General features: G+C 39.1%; 1 long non-coding RNA gene across 1 annotated transcript in view; it reads left to right on the top strand.

Annotated features, from left to right (window-relative positions):
- LOC129183086 (uncharacterized) overlaps positions 1-22,420 on the top strand; it is a 56,091-nt gene that overhangs the window by 21,742 nt on the left and 11,929 nt on the right. Inside the window, exon 3 of the long non-coding RNA XR_008570744.1 lies at positions 5,684-5,791. This is a non-coding gene — a long non-coding RNA (uncharacterized LOC129183086). The remainder of the gene's footprint in view (positions 1-5,683; positions 5,792-22,420) is intronic.

Below are 22,420 nucleotides of genomic sequence, written 5' to 3' on the forward strand. Positions count from 1 at the left end.
ACTAACTGTAAGCGTGAAAGTGCACTGTGACTTATTCCAGAGTAAAGTGCATTACAGTACTCCATGTGAGGAAATAAGTTTAGGTTAAAAAGCGACTCTAAGTTGTCCGTAGGCATGAATGTGAGAGTAAATGGTCTACATGTGCCCTGTGATTGACTGGCGACCAGTCCAGGGTGTACCCCGCCTCTTGCCCGAAGTCAGCTGGGATAGGCTCCAGCATACCCGCGACCCTAGTGAGGATAAGCGGAATATAAGATGGATGGATGAATAAAAGCTGAAGATGATAAAAACAGGATTTTACAACAGTCTTGTAAATATTTTTTACTGTGCTTTAAGTAGTGATAATGACAAAGATGAGTACATTAATACTGAGTACAAATCTGTTTGCAAACAAGGCAAAGTAGTGGGATAATGGACTGACAGTGTTTGAAATAAACACACCACCCTTTGCAATGTTAATATTTCAGTTTGTGCACCACCATAAAAATCCAGAGGTTACATTGAGGGCTGAAATGCCAGACTGAAATTAATTCCGTGGGTGAGAATATTGCAGGCCGATGTGCTGGCCCGAGGCGAAAAATGAAACTGTGTGGCAACCAACAATAGCCATTGATGAAATCCCATCATCCTCTTGTGCAGTTCAGCCCTAAAACTGAGGCAGGGAATTAGTTCAGTTTTCATTTAGTCTTTGTGGCTTTGTATTTTGGAATTAAATTCATGCAGGCTTTGCTTGTTCCGGTGTTGCAAACAAGCATAAGAAATGTACAGTATCTGCCTCTTAAAAAAATGATCTAATTACATCCAATACAAGAGCTGTATCAAAAATTCTGTATTCACGAAGATAATAATGCTCAGTTTGAGAGGTAATTTATTTACATTTAAATGCAATGACGATGATTAAAAATGTTGAAAAAGTGACTAATGTAATTATTACTATAAAATACACATGCGGTATTTTTACCATGTGACTATATTAACATTGAAAAAGTACATTTTATGGATGTATTAATTGAAATGTAAACTTCTTTTTATGGGACTAATGTAAACGGCATTTAACTGAATTAATACATTTTTATAAAAATGTATGAATATGAATATAATTACATATTAGTATTAGGACTGTCAATTGATTAAAATATTTAATCACGGTTAATTGCATTTTGTCCATAGTCAATTCACAGTAAGTTTGGTTTTGGTTTGGTTTAGTTTATTTGAACATGAAGGTTACAATGGAATACGTACACCTCATGAATCATTTTTTCACAGTTCCACATGTCCGAAAGGAGTAGGAAGAAGCAAGGCTTATTTAATCCTACCCCCCATCCATTACACATCTTGTACAGTACATATTATTCATTTCATATTATGACATTTCCATGTCATATTTTTGATATAATAATCAGTGTAATAATAAATAATAAAAAATAAAAAACAAGCATGACAGAACAATCAGTATAATGATCAAGACTCTTCTGCCTTGTATTTAGCAAACATCAACTGCTTGTATTGTTTTTTGAATTTACTCATGTCGGTACATTGTTTGAGTTCCTTACTCAATCCGTTCCATAATTTACTTCCGCATACTGAAATGCTGTGGGTTTTTAGCGTTGTTCTCGCATATAAGTGTTTTAAGTTTAATTTTCCTCTAACATCATATTTATCCTCTTTTATAGAGAAATACTTTTTGAGGTTTTTAGGTAACAAGTTATTGTTAACTTTATGCATTATTTTAGCTGTTTGAAAATGTACTAAATCAGCAAATTTTAATGTCTGTGATTTTAAAAATAAAGGTTTTATATGTTCTCTGTACGCGGCATTATGAATTATCCTCACCGATCTTTTTTGCAGTACATTGAGTGAGTGAAGATTGCTTTTATAATTATTGCCCCATATCTCCACACAACAAGTTAGATATGGTAATACCAAGGAACAGTAAAGAGTGTTAATCAATTAATTCCCAATTACAAGTTTTTATCTATAATAAGTGTACTTTTGAAAGATTATTTAAAAGTTTTTAATACACCCATCAACATCAGGCTGGATAACATGTTTGCTTTATGCAAATGTTTGTTTATTAAACATTCTTTTTTTTAAATTTTTAACAGCTCAACAGAAAATGGCCTTCAATGTATAAAAAAACAATGTAAAACAAATAGACATTGGTAACCTGGCAACCAAACCATGGCAACCTGTCCATCACTAAAATATCATTCTCTAATCTCACAAAATATAAATGTAACAAAAAATGCAAAAACACCCACCAATTAAGTGAAATAAAAACAGGGTGTTAAAAAAATTGCTCAAAAGTGCTCAAAAACAGTCAATAGTTTACAGAAGTAGGGCTGTGCTCATATACTGTAGTGCAGTCAGGCTACAGCTCAACTTCACTTTCAAACACTCCTTTACAGAGACATACACACACACAAACCTTCTGTTATGCACTTTATCACACTTTTTCTGGCGACTTCAGTAGCGTGGAAGTATGACACAGCAGGTTTTGCAAAATGCAAGTTTTATTGTGTCCTCTTTGACAAACATACCAGCTCAACCACAAATGCTAATAAATTGCTAATAACATAATAACGCTAATAAATTCCCTCCTCTGTGTGTGTGTGTGTGTGTGTGTGTGTGTGTGCGTGCGTGCGCGCGCGCGCGCATGTTTGTGTGTGTGCGTGTGTGTGTGTGTGCTCGCTCACTTACGCTTTTGTGACACAAGTTCCCCAAAAAGCTGTCTTCAACTATGCCTGCCGGTAACTACTGGCTCGTAACCCAAATTTTAGCTCACAGCCAAGAAGGCTCGTGAATAAAAAACACTTGTTAGTTGGGACACGCTTACCACTGTATAAAGGACAATAAAAAAATACCTTCGTGTCTCCAGCAGTTTCTCCATCCAGCAAGTGGCATTTGAGACTCAGTTGCTAAAAATAACTTTTGTCTTGTCGAAAGATCTAACGTCACAAGATCTCGCTTAGAAAAAAGATTGAGCACCTAGGCGTGGGATGATAATAAATAAATGAATTAATCACACAATAAATGAAAATGAACATGATAATTTTGTCGGCCAAGTGCATGCGTGTCTGTTTTCCTCTTCTCTCACCTCCTAACAGGTAGGTGCATTGGTTTCAGTACATGTGCACGTTTGTTGCATAGAAAAATGGCATGAACGGAATGACATACAGTTTCTTTGTCTCGGTGGGTGGAGGGATTCACACTTTCATGATCTCTTGATGGCAAAGCCAAAAAGCTTTCTCCCTTTGAACACGGTTAGATTGTTGAGCTTCATAAGCAAGGCCTCTGCATAAGCATCATTGCTGCTGAGGTTAGCCCAGTAAGACAGTCATTTAAAATTTCTTCAAAGATCCTGAGGTTTATGGAACAAAAAAAGTGAAGTGGTACACCCAAAATATCACCGGCTCTGAGGATCTGATTGGCTGTCCGTCAAGACATGGGACCATCCTCGGCCCAAATAAAGGTTGTTACTGGCCCCTTTGCAGTCCAATAACCACCAGACGGTATCTGTGAGAGATGGCTTTTGAGAAGAAAAAACATCTTCACAGGCCACGCCACAAAGGCGGTTTTTCAACAGGACAGCACTGCAATTCTCAGTCCCCACCTGACAAAGAACTTCTTCCAGAGGAATAACCTCACTCTTTTGGAACATCCTGTGTTTTCCCCTGATCCAAATCCAATTGAGAACATTTGGGGATGGATGGCAATGGAAGTTCACAGTTTACAGACAGTGGATGACCTCCATGAAGCCATCCTCACATGTGCTATCTTTTAGCTTGATTTAAATTTTCAGCTAATTTGGAGCTGTTTATACATACAAATATATATAATCCTTTCCTGTCATTTATCTTTTGTAAAAATTTGCATTTTTCAGACAAAGTTGCAAATGTGATTAATCGTGATTAATTAATTTGAAAACTGATTTGATTGACAGTCTTAATCATTTGACAGCCCGTCAATTTCTGTATGGTTATGTCATTAATTTAACAATTTTTATGTATTTTACATTTTTCAAGACTTACATTTATTGCATTTCTGAGTATTTTAAGTACCCTGAAAAGGGTTAAGAAAAGTTTTGACCAGGGTGAAAACAAGTTTGCATGTAACTGGACCAGTAAGTATGTATGTGCTTTTTCCAGAAAATACTTTCTTCACTTAATACAAATGCTTAATGTAAACAAAAACACAGTTTGTATTCCACATTGGTAAAAAATACCTTTGTTAAAATAGCCGTAAACCTTTAGTGTATCATGTTTTTGACATATGCTTTTGTCTGCTGAGTGAGCAAACGTGGAGGTTGCAGGAAACTAAACAGAAGGCCTCGCTCGGGCAGCTTTGTGGGAACGCCACTAATGGCAGCAGGCAAACAGGCATGTGGGAGTGTTTAATGGTGAGTGGAGTCATTTGCGCTTTTTAATGATGATTAGAGGAGGAAATTGGCTCAGATTTACAGTGTCACACCGCGTTTGGACAGAGGGAGGAAATAGAATAAAGGCCTCTAAATCACATGAGTGCATGAACACACGTATAGGACCGACAGACACTGTGAACACCCCCCACCCCCCACTTCCATTTCCTCCTCGAAGCCCGCCCCGACCCATAGCACCCATCCACCCACACACCTCCACTTCCAGAGGAAATGTATCACTTAAAGCGACTGCAGCTCGGCTCACAGAACCTAATGAATCTGGACTCAATTTTACGCCTAGCTGCCCTTCCGACTGACACAGGCACACGCACACACACGCGCACAAACTAAAATACCACAACGGTCTTGCGTTTAGCTGCTTGGTCTTTGTAATGTGAAGAGGAAATTGGAAAAGTTTGATTTTGGGAGTTGAGTTTTGTCTTCACATCAACATATGAGTCTCTGTCCTACCCAGGGGCGCCATACAGGGGTAAAAATTAGGGCTATTACAAAAAATAGGTAATTATTACAAAATAAAAGAGGGACCAACGTTATAATTTCTCTAAGGTTGGCAGGTCCGCAATCCAGAAACACTAGTCAAAGACCCTCTATGTGACAATGCTCTGATGTTTTTTTAGTAATCTGCAGCAAAAATGTTACTTTTGAAATGACACCACGCAGGACGGTCTGATGTCATTCTGATGTCATTCAACACCTGATGTCCAACAGGCCAGGTGTCGTATGCCTTCTAATGCAGAATTCTTGTGACAGTGATGACAAATGTAAATGATGAAGAGAAACTTTTCACATTTTCAATAACAATGAATGATTTTAGAGCTAAATTTTGTCTGAACATATCTCAGAGTGAAAAGCTACTTCAAACTGTCAAAGCAAAACAAAAAAAAGTATGAAATCACTCAAACGCCTCTGATCATTGATGACAACAAAGCAGCTGGTTCGCCCAACATATCTTCATGTCTCTCTCTCCCGCACACACTCACACATGCACACACGCATACCCGTGTTCCCCAATTGTGGGGACCATTTATTGGGTCCACCGTTTCCAGTGGTTCTACAGCTCTGTAAAAAATCAAACAGCACACACACGCACGCACACGCACATGTACGCACATACACACACAGCGCAGCCGATATAGTGCAGAGCCATGTTGCATGTATTCCCTCATTAAAATATGCAAATAAATATAAATTGTGGCATCATTTCATGCTGTAATTTAAAGCCCTTTTCTCTTCTGCTTTTTTCAGCTCTTGTCTGGTAGTTTGTCACTTCTTCACCTCCTGCCAAACAACCAAGGACGCTTCTCATCCATAAAGAAAGAATTACAAGCAGTCTTTGAAGCCTGAAAAAGCAGTGTAAGTTAGTCATTTGTTTGCTCTTCTTGCTCTTTATTTTTAGGTTCCACTTTGGGTCTAATAAATGATGATTATAATATATTGTAAGTAAAGAAGTGCAAAACGAGTGTAGAAAATTCACACAGCCAGTTATTGATTCAGTTGGTTGGGGGGGCTATTATCCAATTAATGAATTAATTAATAATTAAACAAATTGAGTCCCAGACATTTATTAGAAACATCTATTTGAGAGGAGGCCTTATTTGTTCTCACTTGCTGCATGGCTCTACTACAGACCATGCTTATAGGTACTTTGTTTGTAATATATTTTATAGTATTACCTTACCTTAATTTAACCACCATTTGTTAATCAGTTCAGAGGTTGTTAACTGATCTCACCCGGGGACCCACATTTTCCAAATAAGATAAGAGAAGTCAAGCCAAACATATTTTCTTTTCAAAAACAGCCAAAAAATCCCACATGTACATTATGTTTGTTATCTTATTTGTTATATATTTAGTGGGAAACTATTGAAATATGTAATATTATAAATATGTTAAAATGTATAATTCCATGTTCAACGTCAAAACAGTGCACAATAAATAAGACCACAAAATTAGATATTAACGTGAAACGGTTGACGTATGAACGTATGAAAATCCATAAATCCATATTTATGTATGTACAGTGGTGTGAAAAAGTATTTGCCCCCTTCCTGATTTCAAATTTTTTTGTCACAATTAAATGTTTCAGATCATCAAGCAAATTTAAATATTAGTCAATGACAACACAACTGAACACAAAATCCAGTTTTCAAATGAATGTTTTGTTATGAAGGGAGAAAAAAAATCCAAACCTGCATGTGTGTGAAAAAGTGATTGCCCCGTCCCGTTAAAACAGAACTTAACTTACATTAATTGAGATCTGTCAGTCTGTAAAAGGTTATAAAGTCATTTCTAAAGCTTTGGGACTCCAGCGAACCACAGAGAGAGCCATTATCCACAAATGGTGAAAACATGGAACAGTGGTGAACCTTCCCAGGAGTGTCTGGCCAACCAAAATTACCCCAAGAGCGCAGCGGCGACTCATCCAAGAGGTCACAAAAGACCCCGCAAAAACATCCAAAGAACTGCAGGCCTCACTTGCCTCAGTTAAGGTCAGTGTTCATGACTCCACGATAAGAAAGACACTGGGAAAAAACGGCCTGCTTGGCAGAGCTCTAAGATGAAAACCACTGCTGAACACAAAGAACATTAAGGCTTGTCTCAATTTTGCCAGAAAATATCTTGATAATCCCCAAGACCTTTGGGAAAATACTCTGTGGTCTGACGAGACAGAAGTTAAACTTTTCCTACAGCCTACGAAGAGTAAAATATGGTGGTGGTAGTGTGACGGTCTGGCGCTGTTTTGCTGCTTCAGGACCTAGAAGACTTGCTGTTAAATGAAACCATGAATACTACTGTCTACGAAAAAATCCCGACGGAGAATGTCTGGCTATCTGTTCGAGACCTCAAGCTGCAACGAACTTGGGTTGTGCAGCAGGACAATGATCCAAAACACACCAGCATGTCCGCCTTTTTCATACCACTGTATACTGCAAGGGCGTAACTTTGGGTCTACCATTGGGGGGGTTAAAATATTTGCCTGTTTATTTTTTTATTGAATTATTGACTTTTTTAAAAGGAGCCAGGGTAATTTGGCGTGCCTGTATGAGAAATGCACTGATACTTTTACTGTGATTTACTTGGCATTGTTGCAGCTGTGTACTTAACTATTTATGCCACAATGATACAGTAGTTAATTCCTATTATGTTTAAGCACTAGCTAGCAAGACTGTGGCAGCTTCCACTCAGTTAATTTTGTGTTTGTATCAACTATCTATGAAAAAAAGGAGAACTTTAGATTAATTGCATCACTGTATTGACCCCAATAAACTACACAGAGCACACTCAGGACAACACTCAATACATTACACAATACAGGGTGGCACATTGCACTGGGGTGCAGCTTGCGCCTCTATTCTGAACATCAGAACATGGGAAACTGATGTCACGTATTAGTGGGCATCACAATTTCAAATTAAGAAAATCCAAACAAAAGCATGAAAATACAACAGTAGGTCTATCTGTAAACCACACGTTAAGGTATGTTACAAACATATTAGACTAGAACTTACTACACATACTATACCCTGCCAAGTATTTGACAATTAAACAGGTTGCTACACTGGTGTCTATTCTGCCAGCAGCTACGAGACTATAGATAATGTTGGGCAATTCAGATAAAAGCACCAAAATACCTGTTTGTGTCTCGGTATAAAAGAAATGAACTGGGTACACACTGACTTCTTAGTTAAGAGGTCCAATTTGTCCTGATTGATGTGACGCACTGCAGCATGGTTCAACCTCCGCCGTGTCATCGTTGTGCGTAACCAAGTCTTTAATCGGCTAAGAGCACTAAAGCTCCTCTCTGCCTCAGAGGACGAGACTGGTACCACAAGGAGTAACCTCACCAATGTTTCAATTTCAGTGAATAAGCCTCGCACATTAAATGGTAAACTTTTGAGAATGTCTGTAGCCTCTCCATAGGAACTGTATATGTAATTATGTTTGAACATAGGTAGCTGGGTTTCCAGCAGCTCGGCATGAATTTCTGGATTGTCATGAACCACAGGGTCAATATTTCCAGAAAGCAAGGTGTTCTCCAGCTTTTGCAGGGTTAGAAGCCCACCCTGCTGGAAACGTTCTGTGAACTGTGTGTGAATGGTGTCAAGTACCTTATAAAATTGAGTTTTAGGACTGAAACCACTTGATTCTCCACTATAGCGCTTGGATGGTTGTCAAACTCTTGGCATTGTTATAGGTTCTAATTCTAAAGAGTTCACAACTGTAGATGCCTTCTCAAAAAGGCTTTGGAAGGCCTCATCACTTCTCTTGCCATTGAGGGTAGTTTGAACCTTACAAACAGCAGCCTGGATACCAGGAACAGTCTGTGTTCTTCTCTGAAAAGAACTGTTGAGGCACTCTCGCTCTCCAATAACTGCTTGTCCCATCACAAGACCAAGTACACTACTGCCTCTCATAAACTGCTGAAACAGACCATTTGCATTGGCTGCAGTGGGAGAGTCAGTCCTTGCCATCTCCTCTCAGGCAGTGAGGATAGTCATACTGTGTTAAAACGGAACGGATGGCACCGTGTCTAACAGTCCACCTTGTTTCACACAGTGGTTTCAGGGCACTCTGGGTTTCATGGTCAAATATTGCTATCTGATGAAACATCTGTTTGAATTTGCCAGACTGTCCACACAAAACTCGTAATTGATTAACCCAGTCAAGCACATCTCGCACAACTGTAGAAGCTGCGCATGCCTTTTGTGCTACCAAAATCACACAGTGTGCTCCACAGTGCACGTACAAAGCTAGTGGCTGTTTCTCCCTAATAAGCGCCTGTGTACCAGAATATTTGCCAGACATATTTGCTGTGCCATCGTATGTCTGCCCACGCAGTGCTGACAATGGCAAATTTAGTCTGCAAAGTACATCTAATGCCACTTTTCCAAGACACTCTCCTGTTGTTTCGGTCACTGAAAACATCCCAATGAATTTGTGGGCATGGGGGCGACCTGGCTACCTGGGCTACCTGGTGCCCGCGGGCACTGTGTTGGTGACCCCTGGTCTAGTGGTTAGCATGTTGGCCAACACAGTAACAGTCTAGAGATCGGGAAGACTTGGGTTCGATTCTCCCTTGGGCATTTCTGGGTGGAGTTTGCATGTTGTCCCCGTGCGTGCGTGGGTTTTCTCCGGGTACTCTGGTTTCCTCCCACATCCCAAAAAAAACATGCATGTTAGGTTAATTGGAGACTCTAAATTGGCCATAGGTATAAATGTGAGTGTGCCCTGCGATTGGCTGGCGACCAGTCCAGGGTGTACCCCGCCTGTCGCCCGAAGTCAGCTGGGATAGGCTCCAGCATCCCCCACGACCCTAAAAAGAGGAGAAGCAGTATATAAAATGGATTGATGGACTATTCACAATATCAGCTCAATATCAATATCAAATTCACAATATGAGCTCAGTGTTCTGACAGTGTGTGTTTGCCTGCACAATTTCATTTTTTAAGGTCTTTTAACTGGTCATCTGTGCTTCTGTGCAGCTCTCTCTCCTTCTCTGTGGTCACATGATCCTCCTTCGCCTGCACTTCCACTGTCACCTCCTTTTCTCTCTCTCTCTCTCCTCATCTCTCTCTCTCCTCCTCATCTCTCCTCTCCTTGTCTCCGTCAGGTCACCTGTCTCTGTCTCATGACCTGCGCCTCCTTGGTCATTTATTTGTCTTTGGTCACCTGTTTGGCAATCACATTCTTGAACCTGATATAAAAAAAAGCTTAGTTAATGTTCAAATGATATTAGCCCGATTAAAAATGACAAGTGACGTCAAAGCAGAATTTAAGGAAATACATTTATGTATTTCCCAAAGCTTGTCAAGATTCACGACATGAAGTTGCTCTACACTTCTCTCCTCTTCTCTCACCTTCTCTGTCACTGTCACCAGCCGCCCTGCTGCAGAAGGAGTCAGGACTGGTATTTAATGTCACTTGAAGGAGCGTCTGTCATCACCATGGTTAGCGCTCCGACCGAAGCAGAAACTCCGCTGCATTTAAATTTTAGAAATGCCGGGTTAAATGTAGCATCTGTGTAGGCTGTCACGTTATTTGATCAGTAAAATACCTTCACTACTGAGAAGATATGTGGAAAACAGCGATGTCACGATAACTCAAATGTAGTTCAACTAGTAACGCCGCTACCCAACACTGTGCATGGGAGCAAAGTCAGCAAAACTGACATTGGTCCTACACAGTACATCCCTGACACCCTCTGGCTTCACCTCACAGGACACTGGCAATCGTACAACAAGCTTGCCAACTCCAGTCACAAATCATCACTTTACTTAACAAAACAAGTATTTACCTCTTTTTGTTCAAAATTTTTTCTTTTTTTATTAGCATTGGGTGTCGACCAACAATGAAAAATTGTTGTCTGTCTGCCTTTTAGCACTCTTTTCATTTCTGCTGGCAGCTGGCTCCACCCATGGCAAACATAAAGCAAATAGTGAACATTAGGTAGAGAAAGCGCTGGGGGGGGGCGGTTGCATTACCGGATGATTAAAAACGCTATTGTTTTGCATGCAAATTATATAAATAAAGAAAATCAACAAGATATTAATGCAAGATAATGCATATTTTTTATTAAATCAGAATGATGTGGTTATTTTCAGGGGGTTATATTGGCTGAATCAGATTTTTGCCGGGGTCATGACCCACGTATCCTCCGTGCAAATTACACCTCTGATATACTGTACCTCTATACACATCTACATATACTGTAATTTACTTGCTTTCAAATATCCAAGATAATGTCAATGAAATGATGATGATCGCTATATTTGCTATGGTTGTAGACTTCTTTTTTCCCAGAAAAAAAAAGAAGTCTGAAATTGGATACACTTAAACTCTCTGTGACCCACCCGGACAGATCCCCGTGACACAAAAACCCACCAGTTGAGAACCACTGATTTTAGTCTGTCAGCAGAATTACATGAAAGCTACAATATTTACAATCTTGATTTCCTTGAAACTTCCTTGAGAAGATGGCACATATTCAATTGTGGTACGAATGGGAAAACAATGTTGATATACACATTATTTACTGTCATTGCGTTCTGTTGTGAATGTTGTTCAAAATGTATGAATTAATACGATCGTTCCGCTTACCTTGTTAAATGATAACTGCCACGTTTAACAATATAAATACATACAACGACCAAGAAACAATCCAAAAAGGCAGGAACATTGCAGTAATATAAGTGTTATGAAGTGATGACACATGTAAACGTGCCAAGATCAACCTCTTTGTGCCAAGTGGCCTCTATTTGAATCTATATAATAATTCTGCTCACACACAAACAAAATGGTTAAAAAATGTGTGTGGACATAGCTGGCCTGAATTCGTACACGCGCATGCACACACACGCACACACACACCCCCCCCACACATACACACACCCCCACACGCACGTACACACAGGGAGTGTGCCAACTGTTCCACTATACTGTCCAGACTGACCATGTGTTGTTGCTTGCTGATGTCTCCATCATCCTCTAATATCACTGCCTCACTTCACTGACTCATTCCTTTCCCTCACAACCTTCTTTCCTGTGACTCACATCAATAGCCGCTGATATCATTTGCGAGCAGTAGACACCAATCTTTACACACACACTTCCTAGAATCAACACAATAATTGAAATATTTTCATCCTGATTAGGTCTGGCCTGCTGGCTGGGTGGGTTGCTAAGAGCTGTGCTCCCTGGTTGCTAGGGGGACTAAATCATCTGGCATTATTTGATTTCTTGGCCAGATATGAAACCGTTACCGCGGCGATTAAATGTTTCACAGCTCAGACACCTTGAGGGGGGGAAATGACGGAGGAAGTGGAGGCTGAGAGATATTAAGACAACGAGGAGGCAGGCTGGGAAGACACTCCTGTGAAAGGATAGGATGTAGCGAAGACCCCTGCAAGGGCAGAACAGTTCCCTTGGATCAACACCAAATACACATCTCTGAATTAGGTTCATACACGAAAATAGAGCAATTTAAACACAGTAAGTGAACAAACTATTAGGAAATGTTGAGGAATAGGATTAAATAAGCTCGGTTTCTTTCTACTCCTTTTTGGACATGTTGAATAGTGCAAGTGAAAATACAGTGTTTCTCAATGTAACTTGTTAAATATGTCCGAAACAAATAAAAAAACATTAGTACCATTATCCTCTGCACAGTGAGGGCTTATTTCAAAAATATACACAACAACAAACAAACAACAAATATAACAACCACTCATTTACAGTATATAGAAAAATGAAAGCAGAGGCTCCCAGGTATAGTTAGTGGTAAAGGTTAATATGGTAAAAATAGTGTGTATGTGTGTGTACGATAGAGAACAACAGGCCAATAAGAAGGAAATTTTCCAGCACCTCCATTTCTCAGTTGGCTGTTCTTTACCCCTGATGACTGTGTGTGCGTGTGTGTGTGTGTGTGTGTGTGTGTGTGCGCGCGTGCGCACGGGGAGTTGTTTGCATCACGTTGATAGAGAGATGTCTAGAGAGTCAGGGCGAGGACACCATGAACCGCCTCTGCATGGGAGCTGTGGGCATTGTCAAATATTAAGAAAACACAAAACGCTCCCACCGGAGCACAAACTACACACACAAACGCACACCGTGACAGAAGTTAGTGGAGGAAAGACTGAGAACAACCACGCAAATAGAAAAAGTTATCATTGTCAAGGATGCTGTTATTTTCTGTTTTTTCACTGTGAAAAAACTCATACATTTTTGTATACCGTATCTTTGTATGGCGTGGTATGGTTTCATTGATTTCAAACATGCATACAGGTACGAGTGGTTACGAGTGGTTAGCATGTTGGCCACACAGTCAAGACCAGGGTTTGAATCTCTACTTGGGCATTTCTGTGTGGTGTTTGCATGTTCTCCCCGTGCGTGCGTGTGTTTTCTCCGGGTTCTCGGGTTTCCTCCCAACAACATGCATGTTAGGTTAACTGGCGACTCTAAATTGTCCATAGGTATGAATGTGAGTGTGAATGGTTGTTTGTCTATATGTGCCCTGCGATTGTTGGCGACCAGTCCAGGGTGTACTCTGCCCAAAGTCAGCTGGGATAGGCTCCAGCATACCCCCGCGACCCTAATGAGGCGTCTAAAATGGATGGATGGTGTATACAGCTTGCACTGGAATACTTCATGTTACAAATCACAGTTCCACCTGTCCAAAAAGGAGTAGGAAGAAGCAAAGCTTATTTAATCCTACCCCCTCTCCGTTTCACATCAATTGCTAATATATTTATTCACTTCCTGCATTTAACATGTACCATTTACCAAATCTGAAATAACATAAGAACATTATCAGGATGTACTATAACAATGCATTACAGTAGAGTTAAGGTTTGTAGATCAATGTATAATTTAACGTACCTTTCACTCTTATTGTTCTGTTCATGTAGTTCACTTCATATTCTTCCTTCCTTCATATCCTAATAATGTTATTGTATTTTGCATGCATACTTCTGTTGTTGATATATATAATTGATCGTTTGTAGTCGATTTAATGTTTCTCTGTGTTTCTTTGTGTTTCTCTCTTTTCAATTGCATCTTTCTTTTGTGGGTTGTATCCTCCATTTTTCATGTTCTCATGGTGATCTTTAATATTTATTCAGATCCTCGATATCTTTGACAACAAGCACTCTGGGCTCTTCTGGTCCTCCATTTAGCTTGATGTAGATTTTGGCACTCCAAATACCTTGAATCTTTCCCTGCTTCCTCAAGTCATTTGCTTTCTTGGCGATGTCAGCGTTGTGTTTTGTCAAATGCTCATTCATGTGGATGTTTGTACCTTTCAAGGTTACCTTTCAAGATTACAATAATGATAATGATAGCGTTGTTTCTGCCATATAATGGAGTGGATGTATCAGTGGTGTCGATATCTACATCCACCTTCTTTGATTGTAGAAAACTGGCAATTTGTTGCTACGCTGCGGCAACATTCATCTGGTTCTCCTCTGTTCTCGACTGCTGTAGCATTTTACCTGTGTATAATTCGGAGCCCCGTCAGGAACACAAAGTTCCTTCCAAATTCTGATCCATCTCATTAATTGTATTCTAAATTTTCTCAATTATTTTTTGTTTGCTTCTTTCTCTTGCTTCTTTCTTTTGGGAAGGTTGAGGTCGGTAGTTCTAGTGTTAAGAGCTGCGCGTGAGGCAGTGTTATCATCCTGTAGTACCTTGATATATTTGTGGAGTGCTCTATTTTCCTCATGGATCTCTTGAAGCTGTTGTATTGTACATTTCCAGTCTGTGTTTGCAGGCTTCTTGGATCTGGCCTTATTTGAGTCCTTTTTTGAAAATATTATTTCTATTTTAGAGGGTTTTCTGGTTTTTTGAGGGATGTTTTTTTAACTTTTGATCAGATGATGAACAACCTATTTCAGTTTAATGGTTGTTTGCAATAAATTGCTTACTCCTATTTCTTTTTTCTGACTTCCATTTCTTCTTTTTGGAGTTTGAAGCGCTGCGTACAACCTTCATAAGATCAAACAGTGTAAAATGTAGATTTTTGCAATTTTTTTCTTAAAGTTTTGATCAGAAGTGTAGACTGTGTGCACAATTATTAGGCAAGTCAGTATTTTGACAATATTCTCATTTTTGCATATTTCCAACCCCAAGCTGAATAAACTCGAATGCCTATTGGGATTAAGCATACCAGGTGATTTGCATGTGTGTACTCAGGGAGGGTGTGGCCTTAGGAAATCAACACCCTTTATTAGGCAGGAAATTAATGAGCAGCTTTTTTTCCTCTGGATAAATGGGCCAGAAAAGAGATTTAACAGACTCTGAAGTCAAAACCTGTAAAACATCTTTCATAGGGATGCAGCACTCTTGCCGAATTGTTGAAATTGCCAAGATATTAGGACGTGACCACAGAACTATTAAATGTTTTGTTGCAAGTGCACAAAAGGGTCGCAAGAAACATGTCCAGAGAAAAACACGCATATTAACTGCCAAATATTTCAGAAAAATCAAACATGAAGCTCCCAGGAACCCATTATCCTCCAGTGCTATCATATTCCAGAACTGTAATCTACCTGGAGTGTCCAGAAGTATGATGCATGGCGTTCAGTGCTCAGTGCTCAGAGACATGGCCAAGGTAAGAGAAGCTGAAACCCGACCACCACTGACACACAAGTTGAAAGGCTATGACTTGGCCAAGAAATATCTGAAGACAGATTTATGGAAGTTGGAAGTTAAACGTTTTATGGACTGATGAGATGAGAGTGACTCTTGATGGGCCAGAGGGGTGGCCCCTGGCTGCATCACCAATGGGCAGAGAGCTCCTCTCGAACTAAGACTTACAGTATATATACTGTATATATATATATATATATATATATATATATACACATATATATACATATATATACAAATGTATATATAGAAACGACAGTTATGTAAAATGGGCTAAATTTTTGGAGGTATGTAGCACACTTGTTTTAATCTCATCTGCTCATTTTGTGTTCTTATCTTGTTGATAATGCAACAAAGTGATGTTTGTGACACTTTCTAGCAGACCAACTGCCGTGTTGCAGTGTGTTTCTCCTGGAAAGTGCTCTCCTCTAATTGCCTTAAACCAGTCAATAAGCCTGCAGTGTGTGCGTGTGTATGTGTGTGTGTGTGTGTATGTATCTGTGTGTTTGTTTGTGTGGTCAATAAAGTGTGCGTTTGGAGGCAATTGGTTGTTTTTCCTCAGTTTGACGCGTTAAATGCAGCCACACCAGTACGGCTGCTAGCTAAACGGTATTGATCCCATCCCGTTTCCAACTTCTTCTCTCATAATGACTCACCGGCAAGTGAGAGAGGAGAGCCTAAAAAATTATGCCCGAACGTGAACGTTCATCCGTGAGTGCAAACACGCAGAGAGTCGTCGTTAATGCTGTTTATTGACAATTTGTGCTGATGACTTGGATGATTCGCTTTCACAGTGTTGGTCTATTGTTGACCGTTGGTGTTAGGGTCAACCATGTTTTGATTGGTTTAATTTGGAGCTGCTTGAATTCCTCCCACTCGAGTAATGATTGTCCAAAGTGTTGCTATTATGGAAGCAACAAAGTGCTCCAAGCTGCTAATTGACATTTTTTAGCACTGTATTGAGCACCCATACAGCATTTTGGACCAGCTAGAATTTGCCAGTGCAGTACAGTGCTGATCACAATACACAACCTATCGTCAAATATTCAGTGTTTATTGTCCAGTAACTCAGCAAGAACCATGTTGATTTTGATGGTATGCAACCAATGCAAAAACAGCTACAGTTGAAACAAGCCCTAATTATATTCAAATCAGACAACTTTTCTTATTTCAAGTAAGAAAAAAATGCCCATGGGCTAAGCAAAATTTGAAGAATTCCTATTACAAGAATATATTTTTCTTGTGGCTTTACGAATATTGTCCTAAAGTATGAGTCATAACTAAGAAATCAGGTCTAAGTTTAAGCAAGTTGTTCTTATCACATAGCTAGATTTAAGTAAAATGTTCTCATTACAAGGTAGGATTTAAGCCAGATGCTCTTCCAAGATTTATATGGATATTTAACTGGAAGTATCTAATCACAATGCAACATTTATTTCAGTAATGGCATTGTTAATACATTTGATAGGCTATAATCTAAATCATCATCTTCATCACTGACTTGTCGTTAATTCAACTAATCACCCAGAGAAACAAATTATCTTAACGATATATTGTGTGGGATTCCCATACACTTTAGGTCTTGTCCAATGTTCTGTTTATTTAACAACCAATGTTATAAATCTACAACATTTTTATCACACATACCTGTCTTTGTTTTGGGGAACTTGAAAAATGACAAATCTGGTCTTTTGGACCGTCTAGTCAAGCAATAGAATAAACTTTGATAATCTAGTGTGCTGTCCACATATGGCCATGTTGTTTACATCTTTTATTTAGCTCTCTTCCTACCATCCATACTGTATGCTGTGTACAATAAACATATCTCACCATGAGAATTGTTGGTGGACTAGGGTGGCTATAATTCACAGCAAACAGGCTTCACTACGATGTACTGCATTACATGAGTGATTAGATAGGTATTACAAAATACAAACGTCACAGTTCCGTAATGTAGAGTTCCTTCGCTAGCCAGCAATTTTAAAATACAACTTACAATTAACAAGCTAATGTAGTCACTATCCAATCCTTGTCTAATCATTTATGAAATGCAGTGAAGTTAGATATCGGTGTTAGTAGGCTCATTATAACTAGCGACAACCAACAAATCAAAATGGGGCGAATATTTACGCGGCGTAGCGATGGATTGAATATCTAATAAAACATGAGTGGTGTTACGATGAAAATCAATAATTATGCTTCATTAATTACATGTATATGTTTCTTTCAGTCTCTGCTGTCTTGTCAGTGGGAATGTTGTATCCGAGGAAACAACTCCTCCTAACCCTACGTTCACTTTTGGTTTCTAGTGCTGTACACCCCTTTGCACTTATCCTTACACCACTTGATTCTCGTGAACGTGTAAAACCTAGGGATAAGGGCTAAAATAAAGGGTAAGGGGCAGAATTGGGATTCAGCCTTAATGTAACCACAACCACAATGTAACCACAATGGGTGACCACTCGCCCACCGTGCAGGAAACAATTATTATCGTCTGAGACTAAAATTCCCTTAATTTAAGAAGATCTATTGCAGGGGTGCTCACACTTTTTCAGCCTGTGAGCTACTTTTAAAATGACCAAGTCCCAAAGATATACCTCCTACTATACATATAGAAAATATATATTTACTGTCTTGATAAATATGAGTATTTATCTACATTGTACATGTATATCGGGGTGCACGCACTTTTTCAGCAGCCAAGTTATACTGTAAGTCGACATGATCCATCTCTTACTATAAAACATATAAAACAAAAATAAAATCGAACAAAAAACAGTTAAACTACGATACTAAATACGAATGATTAGTATTTCACATTCACAGTTTCAAAGTTTACACTTAATCAAAGTAGCTGATATTCACAAAAAAATCACAATTCAATTCACTATGGCAATAAAGATAATTACACATAGTTCCTCAATAGTTGTGTACATAACGTGAGAACCGGTAATACGTCCGTCAAAATAGCTATATAGCGTTAGTTATTAGACACATACTTCATGTATCCAGTTAGCATTTGCTATCAAACCCATATACAAGAAATGAAAATGAGTATGCAAACGACAATGCAGCCAAAGTCAAGGCAACATATCAAAAAGGTTTCAGCAACAGTTCATCATCAAATAATAGTTCAAGAAACGGAAGCGGAGAAATGCACACATTTCTATAGTGGAGTTCATGACGCGAAGCAAAGCCATCAAACAATTCACTTTTATTCTACATAACTAGCCGCTACAAGTGAACGGATAACTTTTGTTATAGATATAGACATCTTGCTGCTAAATTAGTTTATCCATAGTGGGAAAAACAAAGATGAAAGTTGCATCTCTGTGTCTAGTTTGAGACGTCTGCTCACCATTGCTACGGGGCAGCAAGAGCGAATCAGCAGGGGAGCTTAATGTCAGTTGAGTGATGTCACATGTCATATGACATCTCCAAAGTGGCGTTTATGAGAGCGACCCAAACTACCTTTGCGATCGACGTAATGGGCACCCCGATCTACTGTCACAAACACTATCTGAAATCTCGAACTGGTTTTATTTTTAATTTAAGACAAATATTCTTGATCTGTTGCTTGTTATTAGAAACAATAGCTAATTTCTGGTAGAAAAACCAAACAAATTATGTCTCAATTTTATATAAAAATTGGCTGGATATATTTCCTTTTTATGATTCTTTTCTTCCTCTGAAAAATTGCTAACACATTTTCTCCTAGAAAATCATGTAAATCCAATTAATCCATTCCAGACACCCAAAAATGTTAGACAATAATTATAGTTTTACATGCAGAAAATGATGCAAAAATAATTACAAATGCCAAATGAATAGACTGAACATTTAACATTACTTTTCCCTAGTTTTATTGGAAAAAAACCCCACAAAACCATCAATTAACAAAATAACACAAAATAAACGCATTATACACAATTTGCAAAAATGTTTAAAAAAAAAAAATCTTACTAAATATCAACGTTCTAGAACCAATAAACATGTACCTTGCCGTTTAATATAGAAAATGGAAAAAAAACAACCGCTGGCGGCAGTGACGTCAGGGAAGTGCACGGAGGTCCTGCACCCTTGTTGGTTCATCACCTTGTTACGTTGTGTATCTCTTTACAAATCTGATATAAACAACTTAAAATGACGCCCGCCGCACACAATGCATTGCGCAATCAAGTGCGAGTGTCATGAAATTTCATCTTGTGTGCGTGATCCAAGATGGCAGCGTAAACAAACCGGACGGTATTTTGGCAAATGCAAGCCAATGCAAAATTCTAGCAAAAATTTTGGTTGTTGGGCGGACATTAACCGTGGTACCACTGTGTCTTAATACTACTTACTAAAGATAGGCAAACTGATCTGACATAGTAAAAAACTATTTTGTCAGTCAAGTATTTTTAATTACATATATTTAATCTTGCTTAGATTTCATATTTTACATTGTGGTAGCTGTCAATCAGTGCCAAATTATTGACTCCACAAAACATGAGACAAAAGGCAATGTACAGTACAGTATATACCGTTTTTCAATTTTAAGAAAGAGATTGTCGTTGTTCCCTTGCATGCCCTGTTAAAGCTATGTAGCCAAACAAGCAATGAAAACATGTTAAATAACACCCACATTTTACATTTTTAACCAGTAACTTCATTGCTCTTCACCTTGTTATGAAGACAACTGCCATCACTTTGTTTTACCAAACAAAGTGTCGAGAGCTTTGGGTAGAAAAACTGAAATCTAAGCAAGATTCAAAACTGAAATCAAGATTAAAATACTGATTTTTGGCAAACAAGATGTTTTTTCTTACCAGGCACTTTCTATGTGAGACCGATTTGCTTATTTTACGCCATTCTCCTCGTTTCAAGTGTTTTGGCAAGTCAAATTTTCTTGTTCTGTAGGCAGATTATTTTGCTTATTTTAATAAGTAATATAGCTCCGATTTTAGTATTATATTACCGAAATATTACTAAAGATAGGTAAATTGATATCATGTCAGAAAAATACAGTAACTTGTTTGTCATGAGTATTTTTGATCTTGATGTCAAATATTTCATCTTCCTTAGATTGTGGGTTGACTGCATAGCTAAATTAGACATTAAGCTATGTAAAAATAATTTTGTTGTAAGCATGTTGTTTGACCTTATTACACATTGTAACGAGCTGAGAGGAACAACACAAAGTTGTAACTATCATTTATTTTAGAATTATTAGCTATAGACATTTGCGCTGTGTGTCCTTCCGACAAAACAATCCAAAGCAATCCGCAGACAAATCAATCTTTAGAATAACCTTAATTAGTGTATGTGAATAAAGACTTTGCATTCCAACATTTCCAAATGTTTTGTACAGTACAAACGAATATCCAAAACAACATTGTTTTTATCCATTTTCACTTACATTTATGGGATCTTTCTCGTCGGCCTTTATGTCACGACCCCTATGCCTACTTCTCTTTCAACCCACCTCCCCCCTCAGTGGGTCTGCCCCACCCTTACCTCCTTTAAGCGAACATCCACCACTTGGCGAAGTCACATCTGGAAACTGCATTTAGTTCTGCTTGAGTCTCAGGAAGTTTTCACACTTCATGACTCATTAACCTGCAGACCTCCCGAAGCTAGCAAGGGGAGAGGGGGAGGTTGGATGGCCGGTTGTCTGTCTGGTGGTTGAGGAGGAGGTGGTGTGTGTGTGTGTGTGTGTGTTGGGGGCGGGGGGTAATGACGGAAAAGTTCAATTATCAAACATCAGACTAGATCTAGATCAGTGGAGGTGAGAAGTCTGCCAAGAAAAGCAGACAAGGATGAGGGGGCTGAATTAAATACTGAACTGTGTGCGTGCGTGTGCGTGTGTGTGTGTGTGTGTGTGTGTGTCCAGTCCACTGTGACTAAAGTGTCTGAAAGTGGAGCTTTTCTTAATGAAACACTTTTCCCAGAGTGATAATTACACTAGTAAAAAAGCAAAGACACCTCCGGTCAATGTGTGATATTTAGTTTACTAAAACATACAGTGCGCCCCCACCCAGTCCCCAAGACCACTACTGTAATTGTGCGTCACCACGTTTGACATTTGTTTTTGTAGGGACATAATGGAGGGACATCAAATGTTCATTTTTGTGTGTTATGTGTATTATAAGAGCTACTTACAGGTCCCCCGGTATGATAAAATGGACTTTTTAGTTATGTTAATAACATGTATCCTTATAGTCAGTTTACTATGTCACCAGCAATGTCACGAAAGTATACAGCTGTAATTGTCCACTGGTTGTAACGGACTCGAGTGAAACAGCATCCTTGTGGCTCTTCTGTCCCCTCTCTCCACTCATCATCATGTTCAGCATGAGGAGTCTTCAGTAAAGGTCATTGTGCATCCATCCATCCATCCATCTTCTATGCCGCTTATCCTTACTAGGGGCGCGGACTGGCAGCACTGGTTGCCAGCCAATCGCAGGGCACAAATAGACAAACAACCATTCACACTCACATTCATACCTATGAACTGGAGTACCCGGAGAAAACCCACATACGCACGGGGAGAACATGCAAACGCCACACAGAGATGCCCAACAGAGATTCGAACCTAGATTTTCCCGATCTCCTGACTGTGTGGCCAACATGCTAACCACTAGGCCACCGTGTTGTTAAAAAAAAATGATCCATTTAATTTGTCATAAATATGTATTTTGCACAGTTTTCTGCATGAACAGCTGTAATTCTTGTGTTTTTTATGTTTATGAGTTTCTGGAATGGATTAATTGGATTTATATTCCGTTTTCGCACGTTTCGGTTTTGCAATGGTTTTTGTAACGGATGAAATACCAACACGGCGTGTTCCCAGTGGGGCTT

This window comes from Dunckerocampus dactyliophorus, chromosome 6 (assembly GCF_027744805.1).
Source record: "Dunckerocampus dactyliophorus isolate RoL2022-P2 chromosome 6, RoL_Ddac_1.1, whole genome shotgun sequence".
NCBI lineage: Eukaryota > Metazoa > Chordata > Actinopteri > Syngnathiformes > Syngnathidae > Dunckerocampus > Dunckerocampus dactyliophorus.